Raw genomic sequence first — 20,746 nt, 5'->3', positions numbered from 1 at the left:
GCCTCTTTAGTAGTTTAATTTGAGACCACCTGCTAATATCATGTCCTGTAGGTCTTTTTACATTACCAACACATGATTTTTTTCAGTAAGCCAATATAGTTAGGAAACTTTTTTATTAGCTTACCTGGTTATAGAAGTAGAAGAGGGCAAAAAAGTGCCTGTATCTCACCTACAGCCATACCACATTGGATACGCCCAATCTCGTCTGATCTTGGAAGCTAAGCAGTGCTGGGCCTGGTTAGTACTTGGGTGGGAGACCACATGGGAACACCAGGTGCTGTAGGTTTTTCCCATTACTGGCAAATTGTTTTTATTCTCTAGCTTTTTAAATTGGAAACTTTTTTCTCTTTATTGACAGTACAGACATTTGGAAGAGGTCAAACAGACACAATAGCCATCACCTAAAAACTTACCACACTGTTTAGGCCCAATTCCAACTGCTTTTGGCAGCTAAACAGTGTTGAGCCTCTTTAGTAGTTTAATTTGAGACCACCTGCTAATATCATGTCCTGTAGGTCTTTTTACATTACCAACACATGATTTTTTTCAGTAAGGCAATACAGTTAGGAAACTTTTTTATTAGCTTACCTGGTTATAGAAGTAGAAGAGGGCAAAAAAGTGCCAGTATCTCACCTACAGCCATACCACATTGGATACGCCCAATCTCGTCTGATCTTGGAAGCTAAGCAGTGTTGGGCCTGGTTAGTACTTGGGTGGGAGACCACATGGGAACACCAAGTGCTGTAGGTTTTTTCCCATTAATGGCAAATTGTTTTTATTCTCTTGCTATTTAAATTGGAAACTTTTTATTTTTATTGCCAATACAGACATTTGGGACAGGTCAAACAGACACAATAGCCATCACCTAAAAACTTACCACACTGTTTAGGCCCAATTCCAACTGCTTTTGGCAGCTAAACAGTGTTGAGCCTCTTTAGAAGTTTAATTTGAGACCACCTGCTAATATCATGTCCTGTAGGTCTTTTTACATTACCAACACATGATTTTTTTCAGTAAGCCAATATAGTTAGGAAACTTTTTTATTAGCTTACCTGGTTATAGAAGTAGAAGAGGGCAAAAAAGTGCCTGTATCTCACCTACAGCCTTACCACAGTGGATACGCCCAATCTCGTCTGATCTTGGAAGCTAAGCAGTGTTGGGCCTGGTTAGTACTTGGGTGGGAGACCACATGGGAACACCAGGTGCTGTAGGTTTTTCCCATTACTGGCAAATTGTTTTTATTCTCTAGCTTTTTAAATTGGAAACTTTTTTCTCTTTATTGACAGTACAGACATTTGGAAGAGGTCCAACAGACACAATAGCCATCACCTAAAAACTTACCACACTGTTTAGGCCCAATTCCAACTGCTTTTGGGAGCTAAACAGTGTTGAGCCTCTTTAGTAGTTTAATTTGAGACCACCTGCTAATATCATGTCCTGTAGGTCTTTTTACATTACCAACACATGATTTTTTTCAGTAAGCCAATATAGTTAGGAAACTTTTTTATTAGCTTACCTGGTTATAGAAGTAGAAGAGGGCAAAAAAGTGCCTGTATCTCACCTACAGCCATACCACATTGGATACGCCCAATCTCGTCTGATCTTGGAAGCTAAGCAGTGCTGGGCCTGGTTAGTACTTGGGTGGGAGACCACATGGGAACACCAGGTGCTGTAGGTTTTTCCCATTACTGGCAAATTGTTTTTATTCTCTAGCTTTTTAAATTGGAAACTTTTTTCTCTTTATTGACAGTACAGACATTTGTAAGAGGTCAAACAGACACAATAGCCATCACCTAAAAACTTACCACACTGTTTAGGCCCAATTCCAACTGCTTTTGGCAGCTAAACAGTGTTGAGCCTCTTTAGTAGTTTAATTTGAGACCACCTGCTAATATCATGTCCTGTAGGTCTTTTTACATTACCAACACATGATTTTTTTCAGTAAGGCAATACAGTTAGGAAACTTTTTTATTAGCTTACCTGGTTATAGAAGTAGAAGAGGGCAAAAAAGTGCCGGTATCTCACCTACAGCCATACCACATTGGATACGCCCAATCTCGTCTGATCTTGGAAGCTAAGCAGTGTTGGGCCTGGTTAGTACTTGGGTGGGAGACCACATGGGAACACCAGGAGCTGTAGGTTTTTTCCCATTAATGGCAAATTGTTTTTATTCTCTTGCTATTTAAATTGGAAACTTTTTATTTTTATTGCCAATACAGACATTTGGGACAGGTCAAACAGACACAATATCCATCACCTAAAAACTTACCACACTGTTTAGGCCCAATTCCAACTGCTTTTGGCAGCTAAATAGTGTTGAGCCTCTTTAGTAGTTTAATTTGAGACCACCTGCTAATATCATGTCCTGTAGGTCTTTTTACATTACCAACACATGATTTTTTTCAGTAAGCCAATATAGTTAGGAAACTTTTTTATTAGCTTACCTGGTTATAGAAGTAGAAGAGGGCAAAAAAGTGCCTGTATCTCACCTACAGCCATACCACATTGGATACGCCCAATCTCGTCTGATCTTGGAAGCTAAGCAGTGTTGGGCCTGGTTAGTACTTGGGTGGGAGACCACATGGGAACACCAGGTGCTGTAGGTTTTTCCCATTACTGGAAAATTATTTTTATTCTCTAGCTTTTTAAATTGGAAACTTTTTTCTTTTTATTGACAGTACAGACATTTGGAAGAGGTCCAACAGACACAATAGCCATCACCTAAAAACTTACCACACTGTTTAGGCCCAATTCCAACTGCTTTTGGCAGCTAAACAGTGTTGAGCCTCTTTAGTAGTTTAATTTGAGACCACCTGCTAATATCATGTCCTGTAGGACTTTTTACATTACCAACACATGATTTTATTCAGTAAGCCAATATAGTTAGGAAACTTTTTTATTAGCTTACCTGGTTATAGAAGTAGAAGAGGGCAAAAAAGTGCCGGTATCTCACCTACAGCCATACCACATTGGATACGCCCAATCTCGTCTGATCTTGGAAGCTAAGCAGTGTTGGGCCTGGTTAGTACTTGGGTGGGAGACCACATGGGAACACCAGGTGCTGTAGGTTTTTTCCCATTAATGGCAAATTGTTTTTATTCTCTTGCTATTTAAATTGGAAACTTTTTATTTTTATTGCCAATACAGACATTTGGGACAGGTCGAACAGACACAATAGCCATCACCTAAAAACTTACCCCACTGTTTAGGCCCAATTCCAACTGCTTTTGGGAGCTAAACAGTGTTGAGCCTCTTTAGTAGTTTAATTTGAGACCACCTGCTAATATCATGTCCTGTAGGTCTTTTTACATTACCAACACATGATTTTTTTCAGTAAGCCAATATAGTTAGGAAACTTTTTTATTAGCTTACCTGGTTATAGAAGTAGAAGAGGGCAAAAAAGTGCCTGTATCTCACCTACAGCCATACCACATTGGATACGCCCAATCTCGTCTGATCTTGGAAGCTAAGCAGTGTTGGGCCTGGTTAGTACTTGGGTGGGAGACCACATGGGAACACCAGGTGCTGTAGGTTTTTCCCGTTACTGGCAAATTGTTTTTATTCTCTAGCTTTTTAAATTGGAAACTTTTTTCTCTTTATTGACAGTACAGACATTTGGAAGAGGTCAAACAGACACAATAGCCATCACCTAAAAACTTACCACACTGTCTAGGCCCAATTCCAACTGCTTTTGGCAGCTAAACAGTGTTGAGCCTCTTTAGTAGTTTAATTTGAGACCACCTGCTAATATCATGTCCTGTAGGTCTTTTTACATTACCAACACATGATTTTTTTCAGTAAGGCAATACAGTTAGGAAACTTTTTTATTAGCTTACCTGGTTATAGAAGTAGAAGAGGGCAAAAAAGTGCCGGTATCTCACCTACAGCCATACCACATTGGATACGCCCAATCTCGTCTGATCTTGGAAGCTAAGCAGTGTTGGGCCTGGTTAGTACTTGGGTGGGAGACCACATGGGAACACCAGGTGTTGTAGGTTTTTTCCCATTAATGGCAAATTGTTTTTATTCTCTAGCTATTTAAATTGGAAACTTTTTATTTTTATTGCCAATACAGACATTTGGGACAGGTCAAACCGACACAATAGCCATCACCTAAAAACTTACCACACTGTTTAGGCCCAATTCCAACTGCTTTTGGGAGCTAAACAGTGTTGAGCCTCTTTAGTAGTTTAATTTGAGACCACCTGCTAATATCATGTCCTGTAGGTCTTTTTACATTACCAACACATGATTTTTTTCAGTAAGCCAATATAGTTAGGAAACTTTTTTATTAGCTTACCTGGTTATAGAAGTAGAAGAGGGCAAAAAAGTGCCAGTATCTCACCTACAGCCATACCACATTGGATACGCCCAATCTCGTCTGGTCTTGGAAGCTAAGCAGTGCTGGGCCTGGTTAGTACCTGGGTGGGAGACCACATGGGAACACCAGGTGCTGTAGGTTTTTCCCATTATTGGCAAATTGTTTTTATTCTCTAGCTTTTTAAATTGGAAACTTTTTTCTCTTTATTGACAGTACAGACATTTGGAAGAGGTCAAACAGACACAATAGCCATCACCTAAAAACTTACCACACTGTTTAGGCCCAATTCCAACTGCTTTTGGCAGCTAAACAGTGTTGAGCCTCTTTAGTAGTTTAATTTGAGACCACCTGCTAATATCATGTCCTATAGGGCTTTTTACATTACCAACACATGATTTTTTTCAGTAAGGCAATACAGTTAGGAAACTTTTTTATTAGCTTACCTGGTTATAGAAGTAGAAGAGGGCAAAAAAGTGCCGGTATCTCACCTACAGCCATACCACATTGGATACGCCCAATCTCGTCTGATCTTGGAAGCTAAGCAGTGTTGGGCCTGGTAAGTACTTGGGTGGGAGACCACATGGGAACACCAGGTGCTGTAGGTTTTTCCCATTACTGGCAAATTGTTTTTATTCTCTAGCTTTTTAAATTGGAAACTTTTTTCTCTTTATTGACAGTACAGACATTTGGAAGAGGTCCAACAGACACAATAGCCATCACCTAAAAACTTACCACACTGTTTAGGCCCTATTCCAACTGCTTTTGGCAGCTAAACAGTGTTGAGCCTCTTAAGTAGTTTAATTTGAGACCACCTGCTAATATCATGTCCTGTAGGACTTTTTACATTACCAACACATGATTTTATTCAGTAAGGCAATACAGTTAGGAAACTTTTTTATTAGCTTACCTGGTTATAGAAGTAGAAGAGGGCAAAAAAGTGCTGGTACCTCACCTGCAGCCATACCTCATTGCATACACCCAATCTCGTCTGATCTTGGAAGCTAAGCAGTGTTGGGCCTGGTTAGTACTTGGGTGGGAGACCACATGGGAACACCAGGTGCTGTAGGTTTTTTCCCATTAATGGCAAATTGTTTTTATTCTCTAGCTATTTAAATTGGAAACTTTTTATTTTTATTGCCAATACAGACATTTGGGACAGGTCAAACAGACACAATAGCCATCACCTAAAAACTTACCACATTGTTTAGGCCCAATTCCAACTGCTTTTGGGAGCTAAACAGTGATGAGCCTCTTTAGTAGTTTAATTTGAGACCACCTGCTAATATCATGTCCTGTAGGTCTTTTTACATTACCAACACATGATTTTTTTCAGTAAGCCAATATAGTTAGGAAACTTTTTTATTAGCTTACCTGGTTATAGAAGTAGAAGAGGGCAAAAAAGTGCCTGTATCTCACCTACAGCCATACCACATTGGATACGCCCAATCTCGTCTGATCTTGGAAGCTAAGCAGTGCTGGGCCTGGTTAGTACTTGGGTGGGAGACCACATGGGAACACCAGGTGCTGTAGGTTTTTCCCATTACTGGCAAATTGTTTTTATTCTCTAGCTTTTTAAATTGGAAACTTTTTTCTCTTTATTGACAGTACAGACATTTGGAAGAGGTCAAACAGACACAATAGCCATCACCTAAAAACTTACCACACTGTTTAGGCCCAATTCCAACTGCTTTTGGCAGCTAAACAGTGTTGAGCCTCTTTAGTAGTTTAATTTGAGACCACCTGCTAATATCATGTCCTGTAGGTCTTTTTACATTACCAACACATGATTTTTTTCAATAAGGCAATACAGTTAGGAAACTTTTTTATTAGCTTACCTGGTTATAGAAGTAGAAGAGGGCAAAAAAGTGCCGGAATCTCACCTACAGCCATACCACATTGGATACGCCCAATCTCGTCTGATCTTGGAAGCTAAGCAGTGTTGGGCCTGGTTAGTACTTGGGTGGGAGACCAATTGGGAACACCAGGTGCTGTAGGTTTTTTCCCATTAATGGCAAATTGTTTTTATTCTCTAGCTATTTAAATTGGAAACTTTTTATTTTTATTGCCAATACAGACATTTGGGACAGGTCAAACAGACACAATAGCCATCACCTAAAAACTTACCACACTGTTTAGGCCCAATTCCAACTGCTTTTGGGAGCTAAACAGTGTTGAGCCTCTTTAGTAGTTTAATTTGAGACCACCTGCTAATATCATGTCCTGTAGGTCTTTTTACATTACCAACACATGATTTTTTTCAGTAAGCCAATATAGTTAGGAAACTTTTTTATTAGCTTACCTGGTTATAGAAGTAGAAGAGGGCAAAAAAGTGCCTGTATCTCACCTATAGCCATACCACATTGGATACGCCCAATCTCGTCTGATCTTGGAAGCTAAGCAGTGCTGGGCCTGGTTAGTACTTGGGTGGGAGACCACATGGGAACACCAGGTGCTGTAGGTTTTTCCCATTACTGGCAAATTGTTTTTATTCTCTAGCTTTTTAAATTGGAAACTTTTTTCTCTTTATTGACAGTACAGACATTTGGAAGAGGTCAAACAGACACAATAGCCATCACCTAAAAACTTACCACACTGTTTAGGCCCAATTCCAACTGCTTTTGGCAGCTAAACAGTGTTGAGCCTCTTTAGTAGTTTAATTTGAGACCACCTGCTAATATCATGTCCTGTAGGTCTTTTTACATTACCAACACATGATTTTTTTCAGTAAGGCAATACAGTTAGGAAACTTTTTTATTAGCTTACCTGGTTATAGAAGTAGAAGAGGGCAAAAAAGTGCCAGTATCTCACCTACAGCCATACCACATTGGATACGCCCAATCTCGTCTGATCTTGGAAGCTAAGCAGTGTTGGGCCTGGTTAGTACTTGGGTGGGAGACCACATGGGAACACCAGGTGCTGTAGGTTTTTTCCCATTAATGGCAAATTGTTTTTATTCTCTTGCTATTTAAATTGGAAACTTTTTATTTTTATTGCCAATACAGACATTTGGGACAGGTCAAACAGACATAATAGCCATCACCTAAAAACTTACCACACTGTTTAGGCCCAATTCCAACTGCTTTTGGCAGCTAAACAGTGTTGAGCCTCTTTAGTAGTTTAATTTGAGACCACCTGCTAATATCATGTCCTGTAGGTCTTTTTACATTACCAACACATGATTTTTTTCAGTAAGCCAATATAGTTAGGAAACTTTTTTATTAGCTTACCTGGTTATAGAAGTAGAAGAGGGCAAAAAAGTGCCTGTATCTCACCTACAGCCTTACCACAGTGGATACGCCCAATCTCGTCTGATCTTGGAAGCTAAGCAGTGTTGGGCCTGGTTAGTACTTGGGTGGGAGACCACATGGGAACACCAGGTGCTGTAGGTTTTTCCCATTACTGGCAAATTGTTTTTATTCTCTAGCTTTTTAAATTGGAAACTTTTTTCTCTTTATTGACAGTACAGACATTTGGAAGAGGTCAAACAGACACAATAGCCATCACCTAAAAACTTACCACACTGTTTAGGCCCAATTCCAACTGCTTTTGGCAGCTAAACAGTGTTGAGCCTCTTTAGTAGTTTAATTTGAGACCACCTGCTAATATCATGTCCTGTAGGTCTTTTTACATTACCAACACATGATTTTTTTCAGTAAGGCAATACAGTTAGGAAACTTTTTTATTAGCTTACCTGGTTATAGAAGTAGAAGAGGGCAAAAAAGTGCCAGTATCTCACCTACAGCCATACCACATTGGATACGCCCAATCTCGTCTGATCTTGGAAGCTAAGCAGTGTTGGGCCTGGTTAGTACTTGGGTGGGAGACCACATGGGAACACCAGGTGCTGTAGGTTTTTTCCCATTAATGGCAAATTGTTTTTATTCTCTTGCTATTTAAATTGGAAACTTTTTATTTTTATTGCCAATACAGACATTTGGGACAGGTCAAACAGACATAATAGCCATCACCTAAAAACTTACCACACTGTTTAGGCCCAATTCCAACTGCTTTTGGCAGCTAAACAGTGTTGAGCCTCTTTAGTAGTTTAATTTGAGACCACCTGCTAATATCATGTCCTGTAGGTCTTTTTACATTACCAACACATGATTTTTTTCAGTAAGCCAATATAGTTAGGAAACTTTTTTATTAGCTTACCTGGTTATAGAAGTAGAAGAGGGCAAAAAAGTGCCTGTATCTCACCTACAGCCTTACCACAGTGGATACGCCCAATCTCGTCTGATCTTGGAAGCTAAGCAGTGTTGGGCCTGGTTAGTACTTGGGTGGGAGACCACATGGGAACACCAGGTGCTGTAGGTTTTTCCCATTACTGGCAAATTGTTTTTATTCTCTAGCTTTTTAAATTGGAAACTTTTTTCTCTTTATTGACAGTACAGACATTTGGAAGAGGTCCAACAGACACAATAGCCATCACCTAAAAACTTACCACACTGTTTAGGCCCAATTCCAACTGCTTTTGGGAGCTAAACAGTGTTGAGCCTCTTTAGTAGTTTAATTTGAGACCACCTGCTAATATCATGTCCTGTAGGTCTTTTTACATTACCAACACATGATTTTTTTCAGTAAGCCAATATAGTTAGGAAACTTTTTTATTAGCTTACCTGGTTATAGAAGTAGAAGAGGGCAAAAAAGTGCCTGTATCTCACCTACAGCCATACCACATTGGATACGCCCAATCTCGTCTGATCTTGGAAGCTAAGCAGTGCTGGGCCTGGTTAGTACTTGGGTGGGAGACCACATGGGAACACCAGGTGCTGTAGGTTTTTCCCATTACTGGCAAATTGTTTTTATTCTCTAGCTTTTTAAATTGGAAACTTTTTTCTCTTTATTGACAGTACAGACATTTGGAAGAGGTCAAACAGACACAATAGCCATCACCTAAAAACTTACCACACTGTTTAGGCCCAATTCCAACTGCTTTTGGCAGCTAAACAGTGTTGAGCCTCTTTAGTAGTTTAATTTGAGACCACCTGCTAATATCATGTCCTGTAGGTCTTTTTACATTACCAACACATGATTTTTTTCAGTAAGGCAATACAGTTAGGAAACTTTTTTATTAGCTTACCTGGTTATAGAAGTAGAAGAGGGCAAAAAAGTGCCGGTATCTCACCTACAGCCATACCACATTGGATACGCCCAATCTCGTCTGATCTTGGAAGCTAAGCAGTGTTGGGCCTGGTTAGTACTTGGGTGGGAGACCACATGGGAACACCAGGAGCTGTAGGTTTTTTCCCATTAATGGCAAATTGTTTTTATTCTCTAGCTATTTAAATTGGAAACTTTTTATTTTTATTGCCAATACAGACATTTGGGACAGGTCAAACAGACACAATAGCCATCACCTAAAAACTTACCACACTGTTTAGGCCCAATTCCAACTGCTTTTGGGAGCTAAACAGTGTTGAGCCTCTTTAGTAGTTTAATTTGAGACCACCTGCTAATATCATGTCCTGTAGGTCTTTTTACATTACCAACACATGATTTTTTTCAGTAAGCCAATATAGTTAGGAAACTTTTTTATTAGCTTACCTGGTTATAGAAGTAGAAGAGGGCAAAAAAGTGCCTGTATCTCACCTACAGCCATACCACATTGGATACGCCCAATCTCGTCTGATCTTGGAAGCTAAGCAGTGCTGGGCCTGGTTAGTACTTGGGTGGGAGACCACATGGGAACACCAGGTGCTGTAGGTTTTTCCCATTACTGGCAAATTGTTTTTATTCTCTAGCTTTTTAAATTGGAAACTTTTTTCTCTTTATTGACAGTACAGACATTTGGAAGAGGTCAAACAGACACAATAGCCATCACCTAAAAACTTACCACACTGTTTAGGCCCAATTCCAACTGCTTTTGGCAGCTAAACAGTGTTGAGCCTCTTTAGTAGTTTAATTTGAGACCACCTGCTAATATCATGTCCTGTAGGTCTTTTTACATTACCAACACATGATTTTTTTCAGTAAGGCAATACAGTTAGGAAACTTTTTTATTAGCTTACCTGGTTATAGAAGTAGAAGAGGGCAAAAAAGTGCCAGTATCTCACCTACAGCCATACCACATTGGATACGCCCAATCTCGTCTGATCTTGGAAGCTAAGCAGTGTTGGGCCTGGTTAGTACTTGGGTGGGAGACCACATGGGAACACCAGGTGCTGTAGGTTTTTTCCCATTAATGGCAAATTGTTTTTATTCTCTTGCTATTTAAATTGGAAACTTTTTATTTTTATTGCCAATACAGACATTTGGGACAGGTCAAACAGACATAATAGCCATCACCTAAAAACTTACCACACTGTTTAGGCCCAATTCCAACTGCTTTTGGCAGCTAAACAGTGTTGAGCCTCTTTAGTAGTTTAATTTGAGACCACCTGCTAATATCATGTCCTGTAGGTCTTTTTACATTACCAACACATGATTTTTTTCAGTAAGCCAATATAGTTAGGAAACTTTTTTATTAGCTTACCTGGTTATAGAAGTAGAAGAGGGCAAAAAAGTGCCTGTATCTCACCTACAGCCTTACCACAGTGGATACGCCCAATCTCGTCTGATCTTGGAAGCTAAGCAGTGTTGGGCCTGGTTAGTACTTGGGTGGGAGACCACATGGGAACACCAGGTGCTGTAGGTTTTTCCCATTACTGGCAAATTGTTTTTATTCTCTAGCTTTTTAAATTGGAAACTTTTTTCTCTTTATTGACAGTACAGACATTTGGAAGAGGTCAAACAGACACAATAGCCATCACCTAAAAACTTACCACACTGTTTAGGCCCAATTCCAACTGCTTTTGGCAGCTAAACAGTGTTGAGCCTCTTTAGTAGTTTAATTTGAGACCACCTGCTAATATCATGTCCTGTAGGTCTTTTTACATTACCAACACATGATTTTTTTCAGTAAGGCAATACAGTTAGGAAACTTTTTTATTAGCTTACCTGGTTATAGAAGTAGAAGAGGGCAAAAAAGTGCCAGTATCTCACCTACAGCCATACCACATTGGATACGCCCAATCTCGTCTGATCTTGGAAGCTAAGCAGTGTTGGGCCTGGTTAGTACTTGGGTGGGAGACCACATGGGAACACCAGGTGCTGTAGGTTTTTTCCCATTAATGGCAAATTGTTTTTATTCTCTTGCTATTTAAATTGGAAACTTTTTATTTTTATTGCCAATACAGACATTTGGGACAGGTCAAACAGACATAATAGCCATCACCTAAAAACTTACCACACTGTTTAGGCCCAATTCCAACTGCTTTTGGCAGCTAAACAGTGTTGAGCCTCTTTAGTAGTTTAATTTGAGACCACCTGCTAATATCATGTCCTGTAGGTCTTTTTACATTACCAACACATGATTTTTTTCAGTAAGCCAATATAGTTAGGAAACTTTTTTATTAGCTTACCTGGTTATAGAAGTAGAAGAGGGCAAAAAAGTGCCTGTATCTCACCTACAGCCTTACCACAGTGGATACGCCCAATCTCGTCTGATCTTGGAAGCTAAGCAGTGTTGGGCCTGGTTAGTACTTGGGTGGGAGACCACATGGGAACACCAGGTGCTGTAGGTTTTTCCCATTACTGGCAAATTGTTTTTATTCTCTAGCTTTTTAAATTGGAAACTTTTTTCTCTTTATTGACAGTACAGACATTTGGAAGAGGTCCAACAGACACAATAGCCATCACCTAAAAACTTACCACACTGTTTAGGCCCAATTCCAACTGCTTTTGGGAGCTAAACAGTGTTGAGCCTCTTTAGTAGTTTAATTTGAGACCACCTGCTAATATCATGTCCTGTAGGTCTTTTTACATTACCAACACATGATTTTTTTCAGTAAGCCAATATAGTTAGGAAACTTTTTTATTAGCTTACCTGGTTATAGAAGTAGAAGAGGGCAAAAAAGTGCCTGTATCTCACCTACAGCCATACCACATTGGATACGCCCAATCTCGTCTGATCTTGGAAGCTAAGCAGTGCTGGGCCTGGTTAGTACTTGGGTGGGAGACCACATGGGAACACCAGGTGCTGTAGGTTTTTCCCATTACTGGCAAATTGTTTTTATTCTCTAGCTTTTTAAATTGGAAACTTTTTTCTCTTTATTGACAGTACAGACATTTGGAAGAGGTCAAACAGACACAATAGCCATCACCTAAAAACTTACCACACTGTTTAGGCCCAATTCCAACTGCTTTTGGCAGCTAAACAGTGTTGAGCCTCTTTAGTAGTTTAATTTGAGACCACCTGCTAATATCATGTCCTGTAGGTCTTTTTACATTACCAACACATGATTTTTTTCAGTAAGGCAATACAGTTAGGAAACTTTTTTATTAGCTTACCTGGTTATAGAAGTAGAAGAGGGCAAAAAAGTGCCGGTATCTCACCTACAGCCATACCACATTGGATACGCCCAATCTCGTCTGATCTTGGAAGCTAAGCAGTGTTGGGCCTGGTTAGTACTTGGGTGGGAGACCACATGGGAACACCCGTAGCTGTAGGTTTTTTCCCATTAATGGCAAATTGTTTTTATTCTCTTGCTATTTAAATTGGAAACTTTTTATTTTTATTGCCAATACAGACATTTGGGACAGGTCAAACAGACACAATATCCATCACCTAAAAACTTACCACACTGTTTAGGCCCAATTCCAACTGCTTTTGGCAGCTAAATAGTGTTGAGCCTCTTTAGTAGTTTAATTTGAGACCACCTGCTAATATCATGTCCTGTAGGTCTTTTTACATTACCAACACATGATTTTTTTCAGTAAGCCAATATAGTTAGGAAACTTTTTTATTAGCTTACCTGGTTATAGAAGTAGAAGAGGGCAAAAAAGTGCCTGTATCTCACCTACAGCCATACCACATTGGATACGCCCAATCTCGTCTGATCTTGGAAGCTAAGCAGTGTTGGGCCTGGTTAGTACTTGGGTGGGAGACCACATGGGAACACCAGGTGCTGTAGGTTTTTCCCATTACTGGAAAATTATTTTTATTCTCTAGCTTTTTAAATTGGAAACTTTTTTCTTTTTATTGACAGTACAGACATTTGGAAGAGGTCCAACAGACACAATAGCCATCACCTAAAAACTTACCACACTGTTTAGGCCCAATTCCAACTGCTTTTGGGAGCTAAACAGTGTTGAGCCTCTTTAGTAGTTTAATTTGAGACCACCTGCTAATATCATGTCCTGTAGGTCTTTTTACATTACCAACACATGATTTTTTTCAGTAAGCCAATATAGTTAGGAAACTTTTTTATTAGCTTACCTGGTTATAGGAGTAGAAGAGGGCAAAAAAGTGCCTGTGTCTCACCTACAGCCATACCACATTGGATACGCCCAATCTCGTCTGATCTTGGAAGCTAAGCAGTGCTGGGCCTGGTTAGTACTTGGGTGGGAGACCACATGGGAACACCAGGTGCTGTAGGTTTTTCCCATTACTGGCAAATTGTTTTTATTCTCTAGCTTTTTAAATTGGAAACTTTTTTCTCTTTATTGACAGTACAGACATTTGGAAGAGGTCAAACAGACACAATAGCCATCACCTAAAAACTTACCACACTGTTTAGGCCCAATTCCAACTGCTTTTGGCAGCTAAACAGTGTTGAGCCTCTTTAGTAGTTTAATTTGAGACCACCTGCTAATATCATGTCCTGTAGGTCTTTTTACATTACCAACACATGATTTTTTTCAGTAAGGCAATACAGTTAGGAAACTTTTTTATTAGCTTACCTGGTTATAGAAGTAGAAGAGGGCAAAAAAGTGCCGGTATCTCACCTACAGCCATACCACATTGGATACGCCCAATCTCGTCTGATCTTGGAAGCTAAGCAGTGTTGGGCCTGGTTAGTACTTGGGTGGGAGACCACATGGGAACACCAGGAGCTGTAGGTTTTTTCCCATTAATGGCAAATTGTTTTTATTCTCTTGCTATTTAAATTGGAAACTTTTTATTTTTATTGCCAATACAGACATTTGGGACAGGTCAAACAGACACAATATCCATCACCTAAAAACTTACCACACTGTTTAGGCCCAATTCCAACTGCTTTTGGCAGCTAAACAGTGTTGAGCCTCTTTAGTAGTTTAATTTGAGACCACCTGCTAATATCATGTCCTGTAGGTCTTTTTACATTACCAACACATGATTTTTTTCAGTAAGCCAATATAGTTAGGAAACTTTTTTATTAGCTTACCTGGTTATAGAAGTAGAAGAGGGCAAAAAAGTGCCTGTATCTCACCTACAGCCATACCACATTGGATACGCCCAATCTCGTCTGATCTTGGAAGCTAAGCAGTGTTGGGCCTGGTTAGTACTTGGGTGGGAGACCACATGGGAACACCAGGTGCTGTAGGTTTTTCCCATTACTGGCAAATTGTTTTTATTCTCTAGCTTTTTAAATTGGAAACTTTTTTCTCTTTATTGAGTACAGACATTTGGAAGAGGTCCAACAGACACAATAGCCATCACCTAAAAACTTACCACACTGTTTAGGCCCAATTCCAACTGCTTTTGGCAGCTAAACAATCTTGAGCCTCTTTAGTAGTTTAATTTGAGACCACCTGCTAATATCATGTCCTGTAGGACTTTTTACATTACCAACACATGATTTTTTTCAGTAAGCCAATATAGTTAGGAAACTTTTTTATTAGCTTACCTGGTTATAGAAGTAGAAGAGGGCAAAAAAGTGCCTGTATCTCACCTACAGCCATACCACATTGGATACGCCCAATCTCGTCTGATCTTGGAAGCTAAGCAGTGCTGGGCCTGGTTAGTACTTGGGTGGGAGACCACATGGGAACACCAGGTGCTGTAGGTTTTTCCCATTACTGGCAAATTGTTTTTATTCTCTAGCTTTTTAAATTGGAAACTTTTTTCTCTTTATTGCCAATACAGACATTTGGAAGAGGTCAAACAGACACAATAGCCATCACCTAAAAACTTACCACACTGTTTAGGCCCAATTCCAACTGCTTTTGGCAGCTAAACAGTGTTGAGCCTCTTTAGTAGTTTAATTTGAGACCACCTGCTAATATCATGTCCTGTAGGTCTTTTTACATTACCAACACATGATTTTTTTCAGTAAGGCAATACAGTTAGGAAACTTTTTTATTAGCTTACCTGGTTATAGAAGTAGAAGAGGGCAAAAAAGTGCCGGTATCTCACCTACAGCCATACCACATTGGATACGCCCAATCTCGTCTGATCTTGGAAGCTAAGCAGTGTTGGGCCTGGTTAGTACTTGGGTGGGAGACCACATGGGAACACCAGGTGCTGTAGGTTTTTCCCATTACTGGCAAATTGTTTTTATTCTCTACCTTTTTAAATTGGAAACTTTTTTCTCTTTATTGACAGTACAGACATTTGGAAGAGGTCAAACAGACACAATAGCCATCACCTAAAAACTTACCACACTGTCTAGGCCCAATTCCAACTGCTTTTGGCAGCTAAACAGTGTTGAGCCTCTTTAGTAGTTTAATTTGAGACCACCTGCTAATATCATGTCCTGTAGGTCTTTTTACATTACCAACACATGATTTTTTTCAGTAAAGCAATACAGTTAGGAAACTTTTTTATTAGCTTACCTGGTTATAGAAGTAAAAGAGGGCAAAAAAGTGCTGGTATCTCACCTACAGCCATACCACATTGGATACGCCCAATCTCGTCTGATCTTGGAAGCTAAGCAGTGCTGGGCCTGGTTAGTACTTGGGTGGGAGACCACATGGGAACACCAGGTGCTGTAGGTTTTTCCCATTACTGGAAAATTGTTTTTATTCTCTAGCTTTTTAAATTGGAAACTTTTTTCTCTTTATTTACAGTACAGACATTTGGAAGAGGTCAAACAGACACAATAGCCATCACCTAAAAACTTACCACACTGTTTAGGCCCAATTCCAACTGCTTTTGGCAGCTAAACAGTGTTGAGCCTCTTTAGTAGTTTAATTTGAGACCACCTGCTAATATCATGTCCTGTAGGTCTTTTTACATTACCAACACATGATTTTTTTCAGTAAGGCAATACAGTTAGGAAACTTTTTTATTAGCTTACCTGGTTATAGAAGTAGAAGAGGGCAAAAATGTGCTGGTATCTCACCTACAGCGATACCACATTGGATACGCCCAATCTCGTCTGATCTTGGAAGCTAAGCAGTGTTGGGCCTGGTTAGTACTTGGGTGGGAGACCACATGGGAACACCAGGTGCTGTAGGTTTTTCCCATTACTGGCAAATTGTTTTTATTCTCTAGCTTTTTAAATTGGAAACTTTTTTCTCTTTATTGACAGTACAGACATTTGGAAGAGGTCCAACAGACACAATAGCCATCACCTAAAAACTTACCACACTGTTTAGGCCCAATTCCAACTGCTTTTGGCAGCTAAACAGTGTTGAGCCTCTTTAGTAGTTTAATTTGAGACCACCTGCTAATATCATGTCCTGTAGGACTTTTTACATTACCAACACATGATTTTATTCAGTAAGGCAATACAGTTAGGAAACTTTTTTATTAGCTTACCTGGTTATAGAAGTAGAAGAGGGCAAAAAAGTGCTGGTACCTCACCTGCAGCCATACCTCATTGCATACACCCAATCTCGTCTGATCTTGGAAGCTAAGCAGTGTTGGGCCTGGTTAGTACTTGGGTGGGAGACCACATGGGAACACCAGGTGCTGTAGGTTTTTTCCCATTAATGGCAAATTGTTTTTATTCTCTTGCTATTTAAATTGGAAACTTTTTATTTTTATTGCCAATACAGACATTTGGGACAGGTCAAACAGACACAATAGCCATCACCTAAAAAGTTACCACACTGTTTAGGCCCAATTCCAACTGCTTTTGGCAGCTAAACAGTGTTGAGCCTCTTTAGTAGTTTAATTTGAGACCACCTGCTAATATCATGTCCTGTAGGACTTTTTACATTACCAACACATGATTTTATTCAGTAAGCCAATATAGTTAGGAAACTTTTTTATTAGCTTACCTGGTTATAGAAGTAGAAGAGGGCAAAAAAGTGCTGGTATCTCACCTATAGCCATACCACATTGGATACGCCCAATCTCGTCTGATCTTGGAAGCTAAGCAGTGTTGGGCCTGGTTAGTACTTGGGTGGGAGACCACATGGGAACACCAGGTGCTGTAGGTTTTTTCCCATTATTGGCAAATTGTTTTTATTCTCTTGCTATTTAAATTGGAAACTTTTTATTTTTATTGCCAATACAGACATTTGGGACAGGTCGAACAGACACAATAGCCATCACCTAAAAACTTACCACACTGTTTAGGCCCAATTCCAACTGCTTTTGGGAGCTAAACAGTGTTGAGCCTCTTTAGTAGTTTAATTTGAGACCACCTGCTAATATCATGTCCTGTAGGTCTTTTTACATTACCAACACATGATTTTTTTCAGTAAGCCAATATAGTTAGGAAACTTTTTTATTAGCTTACCTGGTTATAGAAGTAGAAGAGGGCAAAAAAGTGCCTGTATCTCACCTACAGCCATACCACATTGGATACGCCCAATCTCGTCTGATCTTGGAAGCTAAGCAGTGTTGGGCCTGGTTAGTACTTGGGTGGGAGACCACATGGGAACACCAGGTGCTGTAGGTTATTCCCATTACTGGCAAATAGTTTTTATTCTCTAACTTTTTAAATTGGAAACTTTTTTCTCTTTATTGACAGTACAGACATTTGGAAGAGGTCAAACAGACACAATAGCCATCACCTAAAAACTTACCACACTGTCTAGGCCCAATTCCAACTGCTTTTGGCAGCTAAACAGTGTTGAGCCTCTTTAGTAGTTTAATTTGAGACCACCTGCTAATATCATGTCCTGTAGGTCTTTTTACATTACCAACACATGATTTTTTTTCAGTAAGGCAATACAGTTAGGAAACTTTTTTATTAGCTTACCTGGTTATAGAAGTAGAAGAGGGCAAAAAAGTGCCGGTATCTCACCTATAGCCGTACCACATTGGATACGCCCAATCTCGTCTGATCTTGGAAGCTAAGCAGTTTTGGGCCTGGTTAGTACTTGGGTGGGAGACCACATGGGAACACCAGGTGCTGTAGGTTTTTTCCCATTAATGGCAAATTGTTTTTATTCTCTAGCTATTTAAATTGGAAACTTTTTATTTTTATTGCCAATACAGACATTTGGGACAGGTCAAACAGACACAATAGCCATCACCTAAAAACTTACCACACTGTTTAGGCCCAATTCCAACTGCTTTTGGGAGCTAAACAGTGTTGAGCCTCTTTAGTAGTTTAATTTGAGACCACCTGCTAATATCATGTCCTGTAGGTCTTTTTACATTACCAACACATGATTTTTTTCAGTAAGCCAATATAGTTAGGAAACTTTTTTATTAGCTTACCTGGTTATAGAAGTAGAAGAGGGCAAAAAAGTGCCGGTATCTCACCTACAGCTATACCACTTTGGATACGCCCAATCTCGTCTGATCTTGGAAGCTAAGCAGTGCTGGGCCTGGTTAGTACTTGGGTGGGAGACCACATGGGAACACCAGGTGCTGTAGGTTTTTCCCATTACTGGCAAATTGTTTTTATTCTCTAGCTTTTTAAATTGGAAACTTTTTTCTCTTTATTGACAGTACAGACATTTGGAAGAGGTCAAACAGACACAATAGCCATCACCTAAAAACTTACCACACTGTTTAGGCCCAATTCCAACTGCTTTTGGCAGCTAAACAGTGTTGAGCCTCTTTAGTAGTTTAATTTGAGACCACCTGCTAATATCATGTCCTGTAGGTCTTTTTACATTACCAACACATGATTTTTTTCAGTAAGGCAATACAGTTAGGAAACTTTTTTATTAGCTTACCTGGTTATAGAAGTAGAAGAGGGCAAAAAAGTGCCGGTATCTCACCTACAGCCATACCACATTGGATACGCCCAATCTCGTCTGATCTTGGAAGCTAAGCAGTGTTGGGCCTGGTTAGTACTTGGGTGGGAGACCACATGGGAACACCAGGTGCTGTAGGTTTTTCCCATTACTGGCAAATTGTTTTTATTCTCTAGCTTTTTAAATTGGAAACTTTTTTCTCTTTATTGACAGTACAGACATTTGGAAGAGGTCCAACAGACACAATAGCCATCACCTAAAAACTTACCACACTGTTTAGGCCCAATTCCAACTGCTTTTGGCAGCTAAACAGTGTTGAGCCTCTTTAGTAGTTTAATTTGAGACCACCTGCTAATATCATGTCCTGTAGGACTTTTTACATTACCAACACATGATTTTATTCAGTAAGGCAATACAGTTAGGAAACTTTTTTATTAGCTTACCTGGTTATAGAAGTAGAAGAGGGCAAAAAAGTGCTGGCACCTCACCTGCAGCCATACCTCATTGCATACACCCAATCTCATCTGATCTTGGAAGCTAAGCAGTGTTGGGCCTGGTTAGTACTTGGGTGGGAGAGCACATGGGAACACCAGGTGCTGTAGGTTTTTTCCCATTAATGGCAAAATGTTTTTATTCTCTTGCTATTTAAATTGGAAACTTTTTATTTTTATTGCCAATACAGACATTTGGGACAGGTCAAACAGACACAATAACCATCACCTAAAAACTTACTACACTGTTTAGGCCCAATTCCAACTGCTTTTGACAGCAAAACAGTGTTGAGCCTCTTTAGTAGTTTAATTTGAGACCACCTGCTAATATCATGTCCTGTAGGACTTTTTACATTACCAACACATGATTTTATTCAGTAAGCCAATATAGTTAGGAAACTTTTTTATTAGCTTACCTGGTTATAGAAGTAGAAGAGGGCAAAAAAGTGCCTGTATATCACCTACAGCCATACCACATTGGATACGCCCAATCTCGTCTGATCTTGGAAGCTAAGCAGTGCTGGGCCTGGTTAGTACTTGGGTGGGAGACCACATGGGAACACCAGGTGCTGTAGGTTTTTCCCATTACTGGCAAATTGTTTTTATTCTCTAGCTTTTTAAATTGGAAACTTTTTTCTCTTTATTGACAGTACAGACATTTGGAAGAGGTCAAACAGACACAATAGCCATCACCTAAAAACTTACCACACTGTTTAGGCCCAATTCCAACTGCTTTTGGCAGCTAAACAGTGTTGAGCCTCTTTAGTAGTTTAATTTGAGACCACCTGCTAATATCATGTCCTGTAGGTCTTTTTACATTACCAACACATGATTTTTTTCAGTAAGGCAATACAGTTAGGAAACTTTTTTATTAGCTTACCTGGTTATAGAAGTAGAAGAGGGCAAAAAAGTGCCGGTATCTCACCTACAGCCATACCACATTGGATACGCCCAATCTTGTCTGATCTTGGAAGCTAAGCAGTGTTGGGCCTGGTTAGTACTTGGGTGGGAGACCACATGGGAACACCAGGTGCTGTAGGTTTTTTCCCATTAATGGCAAATTGTTTTTATTCTCTTGCTATTTAAA

At 39.7% G+C, this 20,746-nt stretch overlaps 45 non-coding genes across 45 annotated transcripts; all 45 read left to right on the top strand.

Moving 5' to 3' along the window:
• The first annotated feature begins 167 nt into the window (after positions 1 to 167).
• On the top strand, positions 168 to 286 carry LOC146037662 (5S ribosomal RNA). Its single transcript, XR_014461319.1, has one exon. It is a non-coding gene; the product is annotated as a 5S ribosomal RNA (ribosomal RNA).
• Positions 287 to 631: 345 nt separating this feature from the next.
• Positions 632 to 750, top strand: LOC146038530 (5S ribosomal RNA). The gene has a single exon (XR_014462114.1). It is a non-coding gene; the product is annotated as a 5S ribosomal RNA (ribosomal RNA).
• Positions 751 to 1,095: 345 nt separating this feature from the next.
• Positions 1,096 to 1,214, top strand: LOC146038725 (5S ribosomal RNA). The gene has a single exon (XR_014462293.1). It is a non-coding gene; the product is annotated as a 5S ribosomal RNA (ribosomal RNA).
• A 345-nt stretch (positions 1,215 to 1,559) lies between these two features.
• On the top strand, positions 1,560 to 1,678 carry LOC146037661 (5S ribosomal RNA). Its single transcript, XR_014461318.1, has one exon. It is a non-coding gene; the product is annotated as a 5S ribosomal RNA (ribosomal RNA).
• A 345-nt stretch (positions 1,679 to 2,023) lies between these two features.
• LOC146038098 (5S ribosomal RNA) lies at positions 2,024 to 2,142 on the top strand. Its single transcript, XR_014461718.1, has one exon. It is a non-coding gene; the product is annotated as a 5S ribosomal RNA (ribosomal RNA).
• Positions 2,143 to 2,487: 345 nt separating this feature from the next.
• Positions 2,488 to 2,606, top strand: LOC146038520 (5S ribosomal RNA). The gene has a single exon (XR_014462105.1). It is a non-coding gene; the product is annotated as a 5S ribosomal RNA (ribosomal RNA).
• Positions 2,607 to 2,951: 345 nt separating this feature from the next.
• On the top strand, positions 2,952 to 3,070 carry LOC146038508 (5S ribosomal RNA). Its single transcript, XR_014462094.1, has one exon. It is a non-coding gene; the product is annotated as a 5S ribosomal RNA (ribosomal RNA).
• A 345-nt stretch (positions 3,071 to 3,415) lies between these two features.
• LOC146038495 (5S ribosomal RNA) lies at positions 3,416 to 3,534 on the top strand. Its single transcript, XR_014462082.1, has one exon. It is a non-coding gene; the product is annotated as a 5S ribosomal RNA (ribosomal RNA).
• A 345-nt stretch (positions 3,535 to 3,879) lies between these two features.
• LOC146037880 (5S ribosomal RNA) lies at positions 3,880 to 3,998 on the top strand. The gene has a single exon (XR_014461518.1). It is a non-coding gene; the product is annotated as a 5S ribosomal RNA (ribosomal RNA).
• Positions 3,999 to 4,343: 345 nt separating this feature from the next.
• Positions 4,344 to 4,462, top strand: LOC146038511 (5S ribosomal RNA). The gene has a single exon (XR_014462097.1). It is a non-coding gene; the product is annotated as a 5S ribosomal RNA (ribosomal RNA).
• A 345-nt stretch (positions 4,463 to 4,807) lies between these two features.
• On the top strand, positions 4,808 to 4,926 carry LOC146037720 (5S ribosomal RNA). The gene has a single exon (XR_014461372.1). It is a non-coding gene; the product is annotated as a 5S ribosomal RNA (ribosomal RNA).
• A 345-nt stretch (positions 4,927 to 5,271) lies between these two features.
• On the top strand, positions 5,272 to 5,390 carry LOC146037988 (5S ribosomal RNA). Its single transcript, XR_014461618.1, has one exon. It is a non-coding gene; the product is annotated as a 5S ribosomal RNA (ribosomal RNA).
• A 345-nt stretch (positions 5,391 to 5,735) lies between these two features.
• Positions 5,736 to 5,854, top strand: LOC146037660 (5S ribosomal RNA). Its single transcript, XR_014461317.1, has one exon. It is a non-coding gene; the product is annotated as a 5S ribosomal RNA (ribosomal RNA).
• Positions 5,855 to 6,199: 345 nt separating this feature from the next.
• LOC146038015 (5S ribosomal RNA) lies at positions 6,200 to 6,318 on the top strand. The gene has a single exon (XR_014461642.1). It is a non-coding gene; the product is annotated as a 5S ribosomal RNA (ribosomal RNA).
• A 345-nt stretch (positions 6,319 to 6,663) lies between these two features.
• LOC146037980 (5S ribosomal RNA) lies at positions 6,664 to 6,782 on the top strand. The gene has a single exon (XR_014461610.1). It is a non-coding gene; the product is annotated as a 5S ribosomal RNA (ribosomal RNA).
• Positions 6,783 to 7,127: 345 nt separating this feature from the next.
• LOC146038482 (5S ribosomal RNA) lies at positions 7,128 to 7,246 on the top strand. Its single transcript, XR_014462070.1, has one exon. It is a non-coding gene; the product is annotated as a 5S ribosomal RNA (ribosomal RNA).
• A 345-nt stretch (positions 7,247 to 7,591) lies between these two features.
• On the top strand, positions 7,592 to 7,710 carry LOC146038724 (5S ribosomal RNA). Its single transcript, XR_014462292.1, has one exon. It is a non-coding gene; the product is annotated as a 5S ribosomal RNA (ribosomal RNA).
• A 345-nt stretch (positions 7,711 to 8,055) lies between these two features.
• Positions 8,056 to 8,174, top strand: LOC146038470 (5S ribosomal RNA). Its single transcript, XR_014462059.1, has one exon. It is a non-coding gene; the product is annotated as a 5S ribosomal RNA (ribosomal RNA).
• Positions 8,175 to 8,519: 345 nt separating this feature from the next.
• Positions 8,520 to 8,638, top strand: LOC146038723 (5S ribosomal RNA). Its single transcript, XR_014462291.1, has one exon. It is a non-coding gene; the product is annotated as a 5S ribosomal RNA (ribosomal RNA).
• Positions 8,639 to 8,983: 345 nt separating this feature from the next.
• On the top strand, positions 8,984 to 9,102 carry LOC146037659 (5S ribosomal RNA). Its single transcript, XR_014461316.1, has one exon. It is a non-coding gene; the product is annotated as a 5S ribosomal RNA (ribosomal RNA).
• Positions 9,103 to 9,447: 345 nt separating this feature from the next.
• Positions 9,448 to 9,566, top strand: LOC146038097 (5S ribosomal RNA). The gene has a single exon (XR_014461717.1). It is a non-coding gene; the product is annotated as a 5S ribosomal RNA (ribosomal RNA).
• A 345-nt stretch (positions 9,567 to 9,911) lies between these two features.
• Positions 9,912 to 10,030, top strand: LOC146037657 (5S ribosomal RNA). Its single transcript, XR_014461315.1, has one exon. It is a non-coding gene; the product is annotated as a 5S ribosomal RNA (ribosomal RNA).
• A 345-nt stretch (positions 10,031 to 10,375) lies between these two features.
• Positions 10,376 to 10,494, top strand: LOC146038458 (5S ribosomal RNA). Its single transcript, XR_014462048.1, has one exon. It is a non-coding gene; the product is annotated as a 5S ribosomal RNA (ribosomal RNA).
• Positions 10,495 to 10,839: 345 nt separating this feature from the next.
• On the top strand, positions 10,840 to 10,958 carry LOC146038722 (5S ribosomal RNA). Its single transcript, XR_014462290.1, has one exon. It is a non-coding gene; the product is annotated as a 5S ribosomal RNA (ribosomal RNA).
• Positions 10,959 to 11,303: 345 nt separating this feature from the next.
• LOC146038446 (5S ribosomal RNA) lies at positions 11,304 to 11,422 on the top strand. Its single transcript, XR_014462037.1, has one exon. It is a non-coding gene; the product is annotated as a 5S ribosomal RNA (ribosomal RNA).
• Positions 11,423 to 11,767: 345 nt separating this feature from the next.
• Positions 11,768 to 11,886, top strand: LOC146038721 (5S ribosomal RNA). Its single transcript, XR_014462289.1, has one exon. It is a non-coding gene; the product is annotated as a 5S ribosomal RNA (ribosomal RNA).
• A 345-nt stretch (positions 11,887 to 12,231) lies between these two features.
• LOC146037656 (5S ribosomal RNA) lies at positions 12,232 to 12,350 on the top strand. Its single transcript, XR_014461314.1, has one exon. It is a non-coding gene; the product is annotated as a 5S ribosomal RNA (ribosomal RNA).
• Positions 12,351 to 12,695: 345 nt separating this feature from the next.
• LOC146039323 (5S ribosomal RNA) lies at positions 12,696 to 12,814 on the top strand. The gene has a single exon (XR_014462839.1). It is a non-coding gene; the product is annotated as a 5S ribosomal RNA (ribosomal RNA).
• Positions 12,815 to 13,159: 345 nt separating this feature from the next.
• LOC146038434 (5S ribosomal RNA) lies at positions 13,160 to 13,278 on the top strand. Its single transcript, XR_014462025.1, has one exon. It is a non-coding gene; the product is annotated as a 5S ribosomal RNA (ribosomal RNA).
• Positions 13,279 to 13,623: 345 nt separating this feature from the next.
• LOC146037655 (5S ribosomal RNA) lies at positions 13,624 to 13,742 on the top strand. Its single transcript, XR_014461313.1, has one exon. It is a non-coding gene; the product is annotated as a 5S ribosomal RNA (ribosomal RNA).
• A 345-nt stretch (positions 13,743 to 14,087) lies between these two features.
• LOC146038096 (5S ribosomal RNA) lies at positions 14,088 to 14,206 on the top strand. Its single transcript, XR_014461716.1, has one exon. It is a non-coding gene; the product is annotated as a 5S ribosomal RNA (ribosomal RNA).
• A 345-nt stretch (positions 14,207 to 14,551) lies between these two features.
• Positions 14,552 to 14,670, top strand: LOC146038422 (5S ribosomal RNA). The gene has a single exon (XR_014462014.1). It is a non-coding gene; the product is annotated as a 5S ribosomal RNA (ribosomal RNA).
• A 343-nt stretch (positions 14,671 to 15,013) lies between these two features.
• On the top strand, positions 15,014 to 15,132 carry LOC146037654 (5S ribosomal RNA). The gene has a single exon (XR_014461312.1). It is a non-coding gene; the product is annotated as a 5S ribosomal RNA (ribosomal RNA).
• Positions 15,133 to 15,477: 345 nt separating this feature from the next.
• Positions 15,478 to 15,596, top strand: LOC146038410 (5S ribosomal RNA). The gene has a single exon (XR_014462003.1). It is a non-coding gene; the product is annotated as a 5S ribosomal RNA (ribosomal RNA).
• A 345-nt stretch (positions 15,597 to 15,941) lies between these two features.
• LOC146037653 (5S ribosomal RNA) lies at positions 15,942 to 16,060 on the top strand. Its single transcript, XR_014461311.1, has one exon. It is a non-coding gene; the product is annotated as a 5S ribosomal RNA (ribosomal RNA).
• Positions 16,061 to 16,405: 345 nt separating this feature from the next.
• On the top strand, positions 16,406 to 16,524 carry LOC146037895 (5S ribosomal RNA). Its single transcript, XR_014461532.1, has one exon. It is a non-coding gene; the product is annotated as a 5S ribosomal RNA (ribosomal RNA).
• A 345-nt stretch (positions 16,525 to 16,869) lies between these two features.
• LOC146037987 (5S ribosomal RNA) lies at positions 16,870 to 16,988 on the top strand. The gene has a single exon (XR_014461617.1). It is a non-coding gene; the product is annotated as a 5S ribosomal RNA (ribosomal RNA).
• Positions 16,989 to 17,333: 345 nt separating this feature from the next.
• LOC146037745 (5S ribosomal RNA) lies at positions 17,334 to 17,452 on the top strand. The gene has a single exon (XR_014461395.1). It is a non-coding gene; the product is annotated as a 5S ribosomal RNA (ribosomal RNA).
• Positions 17,453 to 17,797: 345 nt separating this feature from the next.
• Positions 17,798 to 17,916, top strand: LOC146038398 (5S ribosomal RNA). The gene has a single exon (XR_014461992.1). It is a non-coding gene; the product is annotated as a 5S ribosomal RNA (ribosomal RNA).
• A 346-nt stretch (positions 17,917 to 18,262) lies between these two features.
• On the top strand, positions 18,263 to 18,381 carry LOC146039291 (5S ribosomal RNA). The gene has a single exon (XR_014462809.1). It is a non-coding gene; the product is annotated as a 5S ribosomal RNA (ribosomal RNA).
• Positions 18,382 to 18,726: 345 nt separating this feature from the next.
• On the top strand, positions 18,727 to 18,845 carry LOC146038554 (5S ribosomal RNA). The gene has a single exon (XR_014462136.1). It is a non-coding gene; the product is annotated as a 5S ribosomal RNA (ribosomal RNA).
• A 345-nt stretch (positions 18,846 to 19,190) lies between these two features.
• Positions 19,191 to 19,309, top strand: LOC146038385 (5S ribosomal RNA). Its single transcript, XR_014461981.1, has one exon. It is a non-coding gene; the product is annotated as a 5S ribosomal RNA (ribosomal RNA).
• A 345-nt stretch (positions 19,310 to 19,654) lies between these two features.
• On the top strand, positions 19,655 to 19,773 carry LOC146039050 (5S ribosomal RNA). Its single transcript, XR_014462589.1, has one exon. It is a non-coding gene; the product is annotated as a 5S ribosomal RNA (ribosomal RNA).
• A 345-nt stretch (positions 19,774 to 20,118) lies between these two features.
• LOC146037652 (5S ribosomal RNA) lies at positions 20,119 to 20,237 on the top strand. Its single transcript, XR_014461310.1, has one exon. It is a non-coding gene; the product is annotated as a 5S ribosomal RNA (ribosomal RNA).
• Positions 20,238 to 20,582: 345 nt separating this feature from the next.
• LOC146038391 (5S ribosomal RNA) lies at positions 20,583 to 20,701 on the top strand. Its single transcript, XR_014461986.1, has one exon. It is a non-coding gene; the product is annotated as a 5S ribosomal RNA (ribosomal RNA).
• Positions 20,702 to 20,746: the final 45 nt, after the last annotated feature.

The sequence above is a fragment of the Crinia signifera genome, chromosome 9 (assembly GCF_055691185.1).
Source record: "Crinia signifera chromosome 9, ASM5569118v1, whole genome shotgun sequence".
Lineage (NCBI taxonomy): Eukaryota > Metazoa > Chordata > Amphibia > Anura > Myobatrachidae > Crinia > Crinia signifera.
This window is presented reverse-complemented; position numbering and strand designations above follow the sequence as displayed.